Genomic DNA, 12,063 nt, shown 5'->3' on the forward strand with positions numbered 1-12,063 from the left:
CCACCCCGCTAAGTGATGATAGCAGAGCCACAGCCAATCAGCATCAATCAAACTCCACCCCGCTAACTGATGATGGCAGAGCCACAGCCAATCAGCATCAATCAAACTCCACCCCGCTAAGTTATGATGGCAGAGCCTCAGCCAATCAGCATCAATCAAACTCCGCCCCCGCTAAGTGATGATAGCAGAGCCACAGCCAATCAGCATCAATCAAACTCCACCCCGCTAAGTAGACGACAGCAGAGCCTCAGCCAATCAGCATCAATCAAACTCCGCCCTGCTAAGTGATGATTGCAGAGCCTCAGCCAATCAGCATCAATCAAACTCCACCCCGCTAAGTAGACGACAGCAGAGCCTCAGCCAATCAGCATCAATCAAACTCCACCCCGCTAAGTGATGATTGCAGAGCCTCAGCCAATCAGCATCAATCAAACTCCGGCCCGTTAAGTGATGATTGCAGAGCCTCAGCCAATCAGCATCAATCAAACTCCGTCCCGCTAAGTGGACGACAGCAGAGCCTCAGCCAATCAGCATCAATCAAACTCCGCCCCGCTAAGTGATGATAGCAGAGTCACCAGCCAATCACCATCAATCAAACTCCGCCCCCGCCCACCGTACAGATATTGCAACTACTGTAATGTAGAGTCGTGGCGTGCGGGTTTATGATTAACCGAGGCATAAATAAACATTGGATGACAAAAATAAATAACAAAAAATTTACTCTATCACGGGAGTTCCCTTGCTCGAACGAATTCGGTGTTCGAACGAAATTCCCCAAGGATTTTTTTTATCCCCGGAATCCAAACGAAATTCGGAGGTTGAACGAGCAATGACGACTTGCATTGGAGACTTTACCGACAGAACCAAGAATATGAATTTGAAAGAACCTGTACATGGCTGAGACGCAAACACACACTGTGACACACACACACACTGTGACACACACACACTGTGACAACAACAACAACCGCCATTCGCCACTAAGTGGCGGTGACGTCACCACGACGCTTGTGCCAGGCCATGTGCACCCTGAGGCCACGTGAAGTGTCGAACGCCCGCTGGCAGGAGGTCACGGGGCAGACCCAGGTGCCACGGGTCGACTGACTGAGATGACTGGCTGATGCACCACCTGTGCCCCCTACTGTGCCAACCTGCTGTGCTTTAGCCACCCGGCGCTCCGCTCGTTGTTCTGAGTGTCGCTCTTCCGCCCTCCATTGTTGTTGGAGGGCGACTGCCTCCAACTGCCCAGTAGCATCCTTCACGAGCCTCCTCCACAGAGGTCGATCTTGACACCGCTGGTACCAGTCATCGGCAAGTCCACTCAGCTCCACGTCCTCCTGTACCACATCACTCCATCTCTTCTCTAGCCCGTGCCACGCCCGCTTAGCCCCCTCAATCCGGCCGAACCAAAGCTGTTTCGGCATGCGGTGGCTGGGCATGCGGGCTACATGACCCAGCCATCGCAGCCTTCCCCGCCGGAGGAGCTCACCGATGGGACCTTGCCCAGATCTTTCAAGGATTTTTGAGCTCCTCACACAATCCAGTCTGGTTAAACCCAGGATGGATCGTAGGCAGGCCAGCCTAAATGTTTCTAACCGGCGAAGATGTTCCATTAGGGGGGTCCCCGTTTCGCAAGCGTAGAGAAGGGAGGGAATGACTGTGGCCGAGAAGACCTGAAGCTTAGTGCGGAGTGACAGACCAGGTAGCTTCCGCACAGCGTTACGCAACTGATGAAAAGATATTGCCGCTCGACTGATTCGGAGTGAGACCTCTGCTGTTAAACTGGAGCCGGTCATAAGCACACTGCCCAGCTATGGGAAACTCTCCACTCTCTCCACAACTGCCCCATCACCGATTGGGAGTTGTGGGGGTAAAGTGTCCGATGGTACAAAATACCCAGGCAGGTGCTTAGTTTTGGTGGGGCTGATGGTAAGGCCCCACCTCTTAGTGGCACGCTCCAGTCTCAGCAGCAGCGTCTCCAACTCCTCCTCCGAATGTGCAGCTATTACCAAATCATCAGCATACATAACGTGGTTGAGCAATAGGGAGCCATCCCTTGACCGCACCCGGGCGTCGATCAGCCTCCCATTATATCTGTACCATATGGAGATTCCCCCGGTACAGCTATTGAAGGCTTCACGATCTACGTGGTCGAAATAGATGTTAAATAATGTGGGAGCCAGAGGACATCCCTGTCGCACCCCAAGGTGTACAGGGAATGGCTCCGACTCCCGGCCACGTAGTTTTACCCGGGCCTGCTCACCATCATGATGGTCCTCAATGATCGTGAGCAGAGGGTCAGGTATACCCCGAAAGCACGAAGAACAACCCAGAGCCCAGGCCTACTGATGGTATCATAGGCCTTGACCAGGTCAATAAAGCAGAGATGTAGGTTTTGCTGGAATTCCCTACACCTCTGCTGCAGCAGACGGACAGAAAATATGGCATCTGTGCAGGAACGCCCTTTCCTGAAACCGCATTGGGGCTCCGCAAGCCTCTCCTCAGCGTGCCTGGCAAGGCGATGTTGAATAATCCTTGCCAGGACCTTTCCCGGCACACTGAGGAGTGAGATGCCCCTGTAGTTGTTACAGTCTGTGCGGTCCCCCTTCTTAAAGAGGGGGACCACCAGGGCATCCTTCCAATCCTGTGGAACCTGTCCAGTGGTCCAGACTGTTGTTATGATGTCACGTAGGGCAGTCTGTGCACAAATGCCACCCTCCCTCAGCATTTCGCTTGGGAGATCATCTCTGCCTGCTGCCTTTCCTGGTCTCAGACTCTGGATCGCCTTCAGTACTTCCTCAACAGATGGCACCTCAGCCAGCCACTCACAGGGGGTGACTTCTTCTTCCAATGTTTGAGGCACCGCAGCCTCAGCAGGGTCATCCTCACTTTGCCCAGTGATGTTTTCCAGGCTGAGGGATTTCCCCTCCCCCAAGACCGCACAGAAATGCTCAGCAAATCTGCGAACCTTTTCCTTGGGGGTCGGAGATTGGATCACTGTTGTTTCCCCAAGGGATGGTGATTGGTGTGGTGCTGCAAGTTACTTTTTTGATGGAATTAAAGAGCGATTTGTGATCGCGTGCTACTGAGGCAGACTCCATCTCCTCAGCAACCCGCGACCACCACCCATCCTTGCAGCGCCTCACGGCTCTCCGAACCTCCGAGCGAAGGCTGCGGTAAGCCTCCTCATTCTCCGACGTGGGATGCTGTAGCCGTTGAGAGTAAGGCCTGTCGCTTTTTCTCAGCCAGCCGGAATACCTCCTCTGTCAGCCAGGGTCTCTGGGGAGGTCTGAACCATGCACCCAAAGCAGCCACTGCAGCTGCATGAGTCACAGTCCTGAACCTCGCCCATTTCCCCTCGGCATCAGGAGGAGTGGGGGACGATGCCAACCCCAGCCGCAAGCGATGATGAAATTCTCGCTCGCAACTTTCATCAGCTAGCTGAGACCAGGCCACTTTAGGTTGGAATGGGGTCCTGGGTGTACACCCACCACCGGAGTGGAAGAATGGCAGGCGCATCTTGCGGATGACAAGTCGATGGTCAGTGGGCAGATCAGCTCCACGGTAGGTCCTGGTGTCAAGGACATGGGCCCGCATCCGCTGGTCCGTCACTACGTAGTCCAGCAGATGTTCTTGCTTGGACCCGGCATGCATCCATGATGTTTTGTGTGGATGCGCCAATGCCGGAACAGCGTGTTGGTAATTACAAGCCCATGGGCTGCACAGAAGTCTAGCAGCCTCCTCCCGTTGTTATTGCACTCACTCACAGACACACACAAATACACAAAGACAAAGCTCCCCCAGGTAGCCTGTAGCAGGCTGTAGGGGCAAGTGCTGTGTTAGCAGCAGCAGCACCTGGACACACAGACAAAGCTCCCCCAGGTAGCCTGTAGCAGGCTGTAGGGGCAAGTGCTGTGTTAGCAGCAGCAGCAGCGTCTATGAAGGCTACCGGCACTGTGGCTACACACACAGAGGGGGTGGGAGGTCAGCACCACCACGCCCGTCCGCCTTTGTCTCTCCCCCAGTGCTAGCGATGTTCACTGAACTACTACACCACCAGTACACCACTACTACTACACCACTACTACACCACTACTACACCACCACTACTACACCACCACCACTGCTACACCACCACCACTACACCAGCACTACACCACCGCTACTACACCACCGCTACACCAGCTACTGCTCATTTGAGGCTGAGTCGACCTAGGGGAGGCCCAGGACCGGTTCAGAGAATCGTCACTGGCGGTGTTGGCCGTGAGCGGGAATCGAACTCAGGTCGCCGGGTTCGTAGTGCAGCGTAGCGCTACCTGCTACACTACACACACATACAGACACATATATACACATATACACACAATATATATACACATATACACACACATATATACACACACATACACATATATACACACACATATACACACACATACACACGTACATACATATATATACACATATTTACACGCACATACACACACATACAGACGCATATATACACACACATATATACAAACACACACATATATACACGCACATATATACACACACATACACACACATACAGACACATATATATACACACACATATATACATATATACACACATACACACATATATACACACACATATACACACGCATATATACATACATGTATACACACATTTACACACACGTAAATACACACACATACACACACATACAGACACATATATACACATAAACACACACATACACACATATATACACGCATATACACACATATACACACAACAACAACAACCGCCATTCGCCACTAAGTGGCGGTGACGTCACCACGACGCTTGTGCCAGGCTATGTGCACCCTGAGGCCACGTGAAGTGTCGAACGCCCGCTGGCAGGAGGTCACGGGGCAGACCCAGGTGCCACGGGTCGACTGACTGAGATGACTGGCTGATGCACCACCTGTGCCCCCTACTGTGCGAACCTGCTGTGCTTTAGCCACCCGGCGCTCCGCTCGTTGTTGTGAGCGTCGTTCCTCCGCCCTCCGTTGTTGTTGGAGGGCGACTGCCTCCAACTGCCCAGTAGCAGCGTCCTTCACGAGCCTCCACCACAGAGGCCGATCTTGACAACGTTGGTAACAGTCATCAGCAAGTCCACTCAGCTCCACGTCCTCCTGTACCACATCACTCCATCTCTTCTCTAGCCCGTGCCGCGCCTGTTTAGCCCCCTCAATCCGGCCGAACAAAAGCTGTTTCGGCATGCGGTGGCTGGGCATGCGGGCTACATGACCCAGCCATCGCAGCCTTGCCCGCCGGAGGAGCTCACCGATGGGACCTTGCCCAGATCTATCAAGGATTTGTGAGCTCCTCACACAATCCAGTCTGGTTAAACCCAGGATGGATCGTAGGCAGGCCAGCCTAATTGTTTCTAACCGGCGAAGATGTTCCATTAGGGGGGTCCACGTTTCGCAAGCGTAGAGCAGGGAGGGAATGACCGTGGCCGAGAAGACCTGAAGCTTAGTGCGGAGCGACAGACCAGGTAGCTTCCACATAGCGTTACGCAACCGATGAAAAGATATTGCCGCTCGACTGATTCGGAGTGAGACCTCTGCTGTTAAACTGGAGCCGGTCATAAGCACACTGCCCAGGTATGGGAAACTCTCCACTCTCTCCACAACTGCCCCATCACCGATTGGGAGTTGTGGGGGTCGAGTGTCCAATGGTACAAAATGCCCAGGCAGGTGCTTAGTTTTGGTGGGGCTGATGATAAGGCCCCACCTCTTAGTGGCACGCTCCAGTCTCAGCAGCAGCGTCTCCAACTCCTCCTCTGAATGAGCAGCTATTACCAAATCATCAGCATACATAACGTGGTTGAGCAATAGGGAGCCATCCCTTGACCGCACCCGGGCATCGATCAGCCTCTCATTATATCTGTACCATATGGAGATTCCCCCGGTACAGCTATTGAAGGCCTCACGAACTACGTGGTCAAAATAGATGTTAAGTAATGTTGTGGCCAGAGGACATCCCTGTCGCACCCCAAGGTGTACAGGGAATGGCTCCGACTCCCGGCCACGTAGTTTTACCCGGGCCCGCTCACCATCATGAAGGTCCTTAATGATCGTGAGCAGAGGGTCAGGGACTCCAAAAGCACGAAGAACAACCCAGAGCCCAGGCATATTGATGATATCATAGGCCTTGACCAGGTCAATAAAGCAGAGATGTAGATCTTGTTGGAATTCCCTACACCTCTGCTGTAGCAGACGGACAGAAAATATGGCATCTGTGCAGGACCGCCCTTTCAAGAAACCGCATTGGGGCTCTGCAAGCCTCTCCACATACACACACATATACACACATATACACATACATACACACACACATATACATACACACACATATACACACACATATACACACATATACACACATACACACACATATATACACACACACATATATACACACATATACACACACATACACACGCATATATATTTATATATACACACATGCACACACATATATATTTATATATACACATATACACATATATACACACACATATATACGCAAATATACACACATATATACACACACACATACACACACATATATAATTGTATATGCACATATATACACGCAAATATACACAAATGTATAGACATATATACACATATATTTATATATACACATATATACACACACATATATACAACAACCGCCATTCGTCACTAAGTGGCGATGACGTCACCACGACGCTTGTGCCAGGCTATGTGCACCCTGAGGCCACGTGAAGTGTCGAACGCCCGCTGGCAGGAGGTCACGGGGCAGACCCAGGTGCCACGGGTCGACTGACTGAGATGACTGGCTGATGCACCACCTGTGCCCCCTACTGTGCCAACCTGCTGTGCTTTAGCCACCCGGCGCTCCGCTCGTTGTTGTGAGCGTCGCTCCTCCGCCCTCCGTTGTTGTTGGAGGGCGACTGCCTCCAACTGCCCAGTAGCATCCTTCACGAGCCTCCTCCACAGAGGCCGATCTTGACACCGCTGGTACCGGTCATCGGCAAGTCCACTCAGCTCCACGTCCTCCTGTACCACATCACTCCATCTCTTCTCTAGCCCGTGCCGCGCCCGTTTAGCCCCCTCGATCCGGCCAAACAAAAGCTGTTTCGACATGCGGTGGCTGGGCATGCGGGCTACATGACCCAGCCATCGCAGCCTTCCCCGCCGGAGGAGCTCACCGATGGGACCTTGCCCAGATATATCAAGGATTTGTGAGCTCCTCACACAATCCAGCCTGGTTAAACCCAGGATGGATCGTAGGCAGGCCAGCCTAAATGTTTCTAACCGGCGAAGATGTTCCATTAGGGGGGTCCACGTTTCGCAAGCGTAGAGAAGGGAGGGAATGACCGTGGCCGAGAAGACCTGAAGCTTCGTGCGGAGCGACAGACCAGGTAGCTTCCACACGGCGTTACGCAACCGATGATAAAATATTGCCGCTCGACTGATTCGGAGTGAGACCTCTGGTGTGACACACACACCCACTTTGACACACACGCACACAGTGACACACACACAGTGACACACACACTGTGACACACACACTGTGACACACACACAGTGACACACACACAGTGACACACACACACACTGTGACATACACAGTGACACACACACACTGTGACACACACACACAGTGACACACACACTGTGACACACAGTGACACACACACGCTAACAGCACTTGCCCCTAGAGTCTGTTAAGGCTACATGGGGGATCTTTGTATCTTTGTGACACACTGTGTGTGTGTGTCACTCTGTGTGTGTGTCAGTGTGTGTCACTGTGTGTGTGTCACTCACACTGTGTGAGTGTGTGTCACACTGTGTGTGTGTCACTGTGTGTGTGTGTCAGTGTGTGTCACTGTGTGTGTGTCACTCTGTGTGTGTGTCAGTGTGTGTCACTGTGTGTGTCACTGTGTGTGTGTCAGTGTGTGTCACTGTGTGTGTGTCACTCTGTGTGTGTGTCAGTGTGTGTCACTGTGTGTGTGTGTCACTGTGTGTGTCACACTGTGTGTCACACTGTGTGTGTGTGTGTCACTGTGTGTGTCACTGTGTGTGTGTCACTGTGTGTGTGTCACACTGTGCGTCACACTGTGTGTGTGTCACACTGTGTGTGTCACTGTGTGTGTGTCACTGTGTGTTTGTCACACACTATGTCACACTGTGTGTGTGTGTCACACTGTGTGTGTGTGTGTCACACTGTGTGTGTCACACTGTGTGTGTGTCACACTGTGTGTGTGTGTCACACTGTGTGTGTGTGTCACGATGTGTGTCACTGTGTGTGTCACTGTGTGTGTCACTGTGTGTGTCACTGTGTGTGTGTCACTGTGTATGTCACTGTGTGTGTCACTGTGTGTGTGTGTCACTGTGTATGTGTGTGTGTACCACGTGTGTGAGTGTACCTGCTGCTGTGAGTCCCCCACGTGTCGATGTCGCTGTGACACTCACACACACACTGTGTGTGTGAGTGTCACACAGTGTGTGTGTGACACACTGTGTGTGTTACACTGTGTGTGTGTGTCACACTGTGTGTGTGTGTCACGATGTGTGTGTGTGTCACGATGTGTGTCACTGTGTGTGTCACTGTGTGTGTCAGTGTGTGTGAGTGTCACTGTGAGTGTGTCACACTGTGAGTGTGAGTGTACCTGCTGCTGCTGTGAGTCCCCCACGTGTCGATGTCGCTGTGACACTCACACAGTGTGACACACACACTGTGTGAGTGACACACTGTGTGTGTTACACTGTGTGTGTGTGTCACACTGTGTGTGTGTGTCACGATGTGTGTGTGTGTCACGATGTGTGTCACTGTGTGTGTCACTGTGTGTGTCAGTGTGTGTGAGTGTCACTGTGAGTGTGTCACACTGTGAGTGTGAGTGTACCTGCTGCTGCTGTGAGTCCCCCACGTGTCGATGTCGCTGTGACACTCACACAGTGTGACACACACACTGTGTGAGTGACACACTGTGTGTGACACACACACAGTGTGTGTGTGTACACTATGTGTGTACACTGTGTGTGTGTACACACATAGTGTACACACAGTGTGTGTGTGTACACTATGTGTGTCACACTGTGTGTGTGTGTACACACATAGTGTACACACAGTGTGTGTGTGTACACTATGTGTGTCACACTGTGTGTGTGTACCTGCTGCTGTGAGTCCTCCACGTGTCGATGTCGCTGTGACACTCACACACACACTGTGTGAGTGTCACACACAGTGTGTGTGTCACACAGTGTGTGTACACTATGTGTCACACTGTGAGTGTGAGTGTACCTGCTGCTGTGAGTCCTCCACGTGTCGATGTCGCTGTGACACTCACACACACACTGTGTGTGTGTGTCACACTGTGTGTGTGTGTCACACACACAGTGTGACACACACACACACAGTGTGTGTGTGTGTCACACTGTGTGTGTGTGTCACACTGTGTGAGTGTACCTGCTGCTGTGAGTCCTCCACGTGTCGATATCGCTGTGACACTCACACAGTGTGACACACACTATGTCACACTGTGTGTGTGTGTGTGTCACTGTGTGTGTCACTATGTGTCACACTGTGTGTGTCACACTGTGTGTGTGTCACACTGTGTGTGTATGTCACGATGTGTGTCACTGTGTATGTGTACACACACTGTGTGTGTACCTGCTGCTGTGAGTCCTCCACGTGTCGATGTCGCTGTGACACACACAGTGTGACACACACACACACACACTGTGTGTGTGAGTGTCACACTGTGTGTACACTATGTGTGTACACTGTGTGTGTACCTGCTGCTGTTGTGAGTCCTCCACGTGTCGATGTCGCTGTGACACTCACACACACACACAGTGTGACACACACTATGTCACACTGTGTACACAATGTGTGTACACACTGTGAGTGTACCTGCTGCTGCTGCTGCTGTGAGTCCTCCACGTGTCGATGTCGCTGTGACACACACAGTGTGTGACACTCACACACACAGTGTGTGAGTGTACACAATGTGTGTACACTGTGTGTGTACCTGCTGCTGCTGCTGCTGTGAGTCTCCACGTGTCGATGTCGCTGTGACACACACAGTGTGACACACACTATGTCACACTGTGAGTGTGTGTACACTGTGTGTGTGTACACTATGTGTGTACACTATGTGTGAGTGTACCTGCTGCTGCTGTGAGTCCTCCACGTGTCGATGTCGCTGACTTCTGTCGCTCCCCGACTCGCACTGAGCCCACCGGGCGGCTCGCATCTCGGGGGGAGGGAGGGGGAGGGATGAGGGTGGGGGTGATGGGGGGGGAGACGGGGGGGGGAGGGAGGGGTGATGGGGGAGACGGGGGGGTGATGGGGGGGGAGACGGGGGGGGTGATGGGGGAGACGGGGGGGGGTGATGCTATGGGGTGGGGGGAGGGGGGTGGTGACGGTCCTGGGACTATCCCCTAGGTCGACTCAGCCTCAAACGAGTGAGTGAGTGGGTGGGTGAGTGGGTGGGTGGGTGAGTGGGTGAGTGGGTGAGTGAGTGGGTGGGTGGGTGAGTGGGTGAGTGGGTGAGTGGGTGAGTGAATGAGGGAGTGGGTGAGTGAGTGAGTGGGTGAGTGAGTGAGTAGGTCAGTGGATGAGTGAGTAGGTGAGTGAGTGGGTGAGTGAGTGAGTGGGTGAGTGAGTGGGTGGGTGGGTGAGTGGGTGAGTGAGTGAGTGGGTGAGTGGTGAGTGGGTGAGTGAGTGAGTGGGTGAGTGAGTGGGTGAGTGAGTGGGTGAGTGGGTGAGTGGTGAGTGAGTGGGTGGGTGGGTGAGTGGGTGAGTGAGTGAGTGGGTGAGTGGTGAGTGGGTGAGTGAGTGAGTGGGTGAGTGAGTGGGTGGGTGGGTGAGTGGGTGAGTGGGTGGGTGAGTGAGTGGGTGAGTGAGTGGGTGAGTGGGTGGTGGTGGGGTGAGTGAGTGAGTCGGTGAGTGAGTGAGTGGGTGAGTGAGTGGATGAGTGGGTGAGTCAGTGAGTGGGTGAGTGAATGAGGGAGTGGGTGAGTGAGTGGGTGAGTGAGTGAGTAGGTCAGTGGATGAGTGAGTAGGTGAGTGAGTGGGTGAGTGAGTGAGTGGGTGAGTGAGTGGGTGGGTGGGTGAGTGGGTGAGTGAATGGGTGAGTGAGTGGGTCAGCGGATGAGTGAGTGAATGGGTGAGTGGGTGAGTTAATGGGTGAGTGAGTGAGTCGGTGAGTGAGTGGGTGAGTGGGTGAGTGAGTGAGTCGGTGAGTGGTGAGTGAGTGAGTCGGTGAGTGAGTGAGTGGGTGGGTGAGTGAGTGGATGAGTGGGTGAGTCAGTGAGTGGGTGAGTGAATGAGGGAGTGGGTGAGTGAGTGAGTGAGTGGGTGGGTGAGTGAGTGAGTAGGTCAGTGGATGAGTGAGTAGGTGAGTGAGTGGGTGAGTGAGTGAGTGGGTGAGTGAGTGGTGAGTGGGTGAGTGAGTGAGTCGGTGAGTAAGTGGGTGAGTCAGTGAGTGGGTGAGTGAATGAGTGAGTGAGTGGGTGAGTGAGTGAGTGGGTCAGTGGGTGAGTGAGTGAGTGGGTGAGTGGGTGAGTGAGTGAGTGGGTGAGTGAGTGGGTGAGTGAGTGAGTGGGTGAGTGAGTAAGTGGGTGAGTGAGTGAGTCGGTGAGTGAGTGAGTGAGTGGGTGAGTGGTGAGTGGGTGGAGGAGTGGTGAGTGAGTGAGTGAGTCGGTGAGTGAGTGGGTGAGTGAGTTAGTGAGTGGGTGAGTGAGTGAGTAGGTCAGTGGATGAGTGAGTGAGTGGTGAGTGGGTGAGTGAGTGAGTCGGTGAGTAAGTGGGTGAGTCAGTGAGTGGGTGAGTGAATGAGTGAGTGAGTGGGTGAGTGAGTGAGTGGGTCAGTGGGTGAGTGAGTGAGTGGGTGAGTGGGTGAGTGAGTGAGTGAGTGGATGAGTGGGTGAGTGAGTGGGTCAGTGGGTGAGTGAGTGGGTGAGTGAGTGAGTCGGTGAGTGAGTGATTCGGTGAGTGTGTGTGTGTACACGTGTGTGTGTACACGTGTGTGT

At 53.0% G+C, this 12,063-nt stretch overlaps 1 protein-coding gene across 1 annotated transcript in view; it reads right to left on the reverse strand.

The window, feature by feature from the left end:
• Positions 1-10,315, reverse strand: part of LOC142907886 (T-box transcription factor TBX1-like) — a 59,482-nt gene extending 49,167 nt beyond the window's left edge. Inside the window, exon 1 of the mRNA XM_076057788.1 lies at positions 10,197-10,315. The gene's annotated coding sequence lies outside the window, so the exon portion shown is untranslated. The remainder of the gene's footprint in view (positions 1-10,196) is intronic.
• Between the last annotated feature and the right edge of the window lie 1,748 nt (positions 10,316-12,063).

The sequence above is a fragment of the Petromyzon marinus genome, chromosome 84, assembly GCF_048934315.1.
Source record: "Petromyzon marinus isolate PM22_M1 ecotype Great Lakes invasive population chromosome 84, UKy_Petmar_22M1.pri1.0, whole genome shotgun sequence".
Lineage (NCBI taxonomy): Eukaryota > Metazoa > Chordata > Hyperoartia > Petromyzontiformes > Petromyzontidae > Petromyzon > Petromyzon marinus.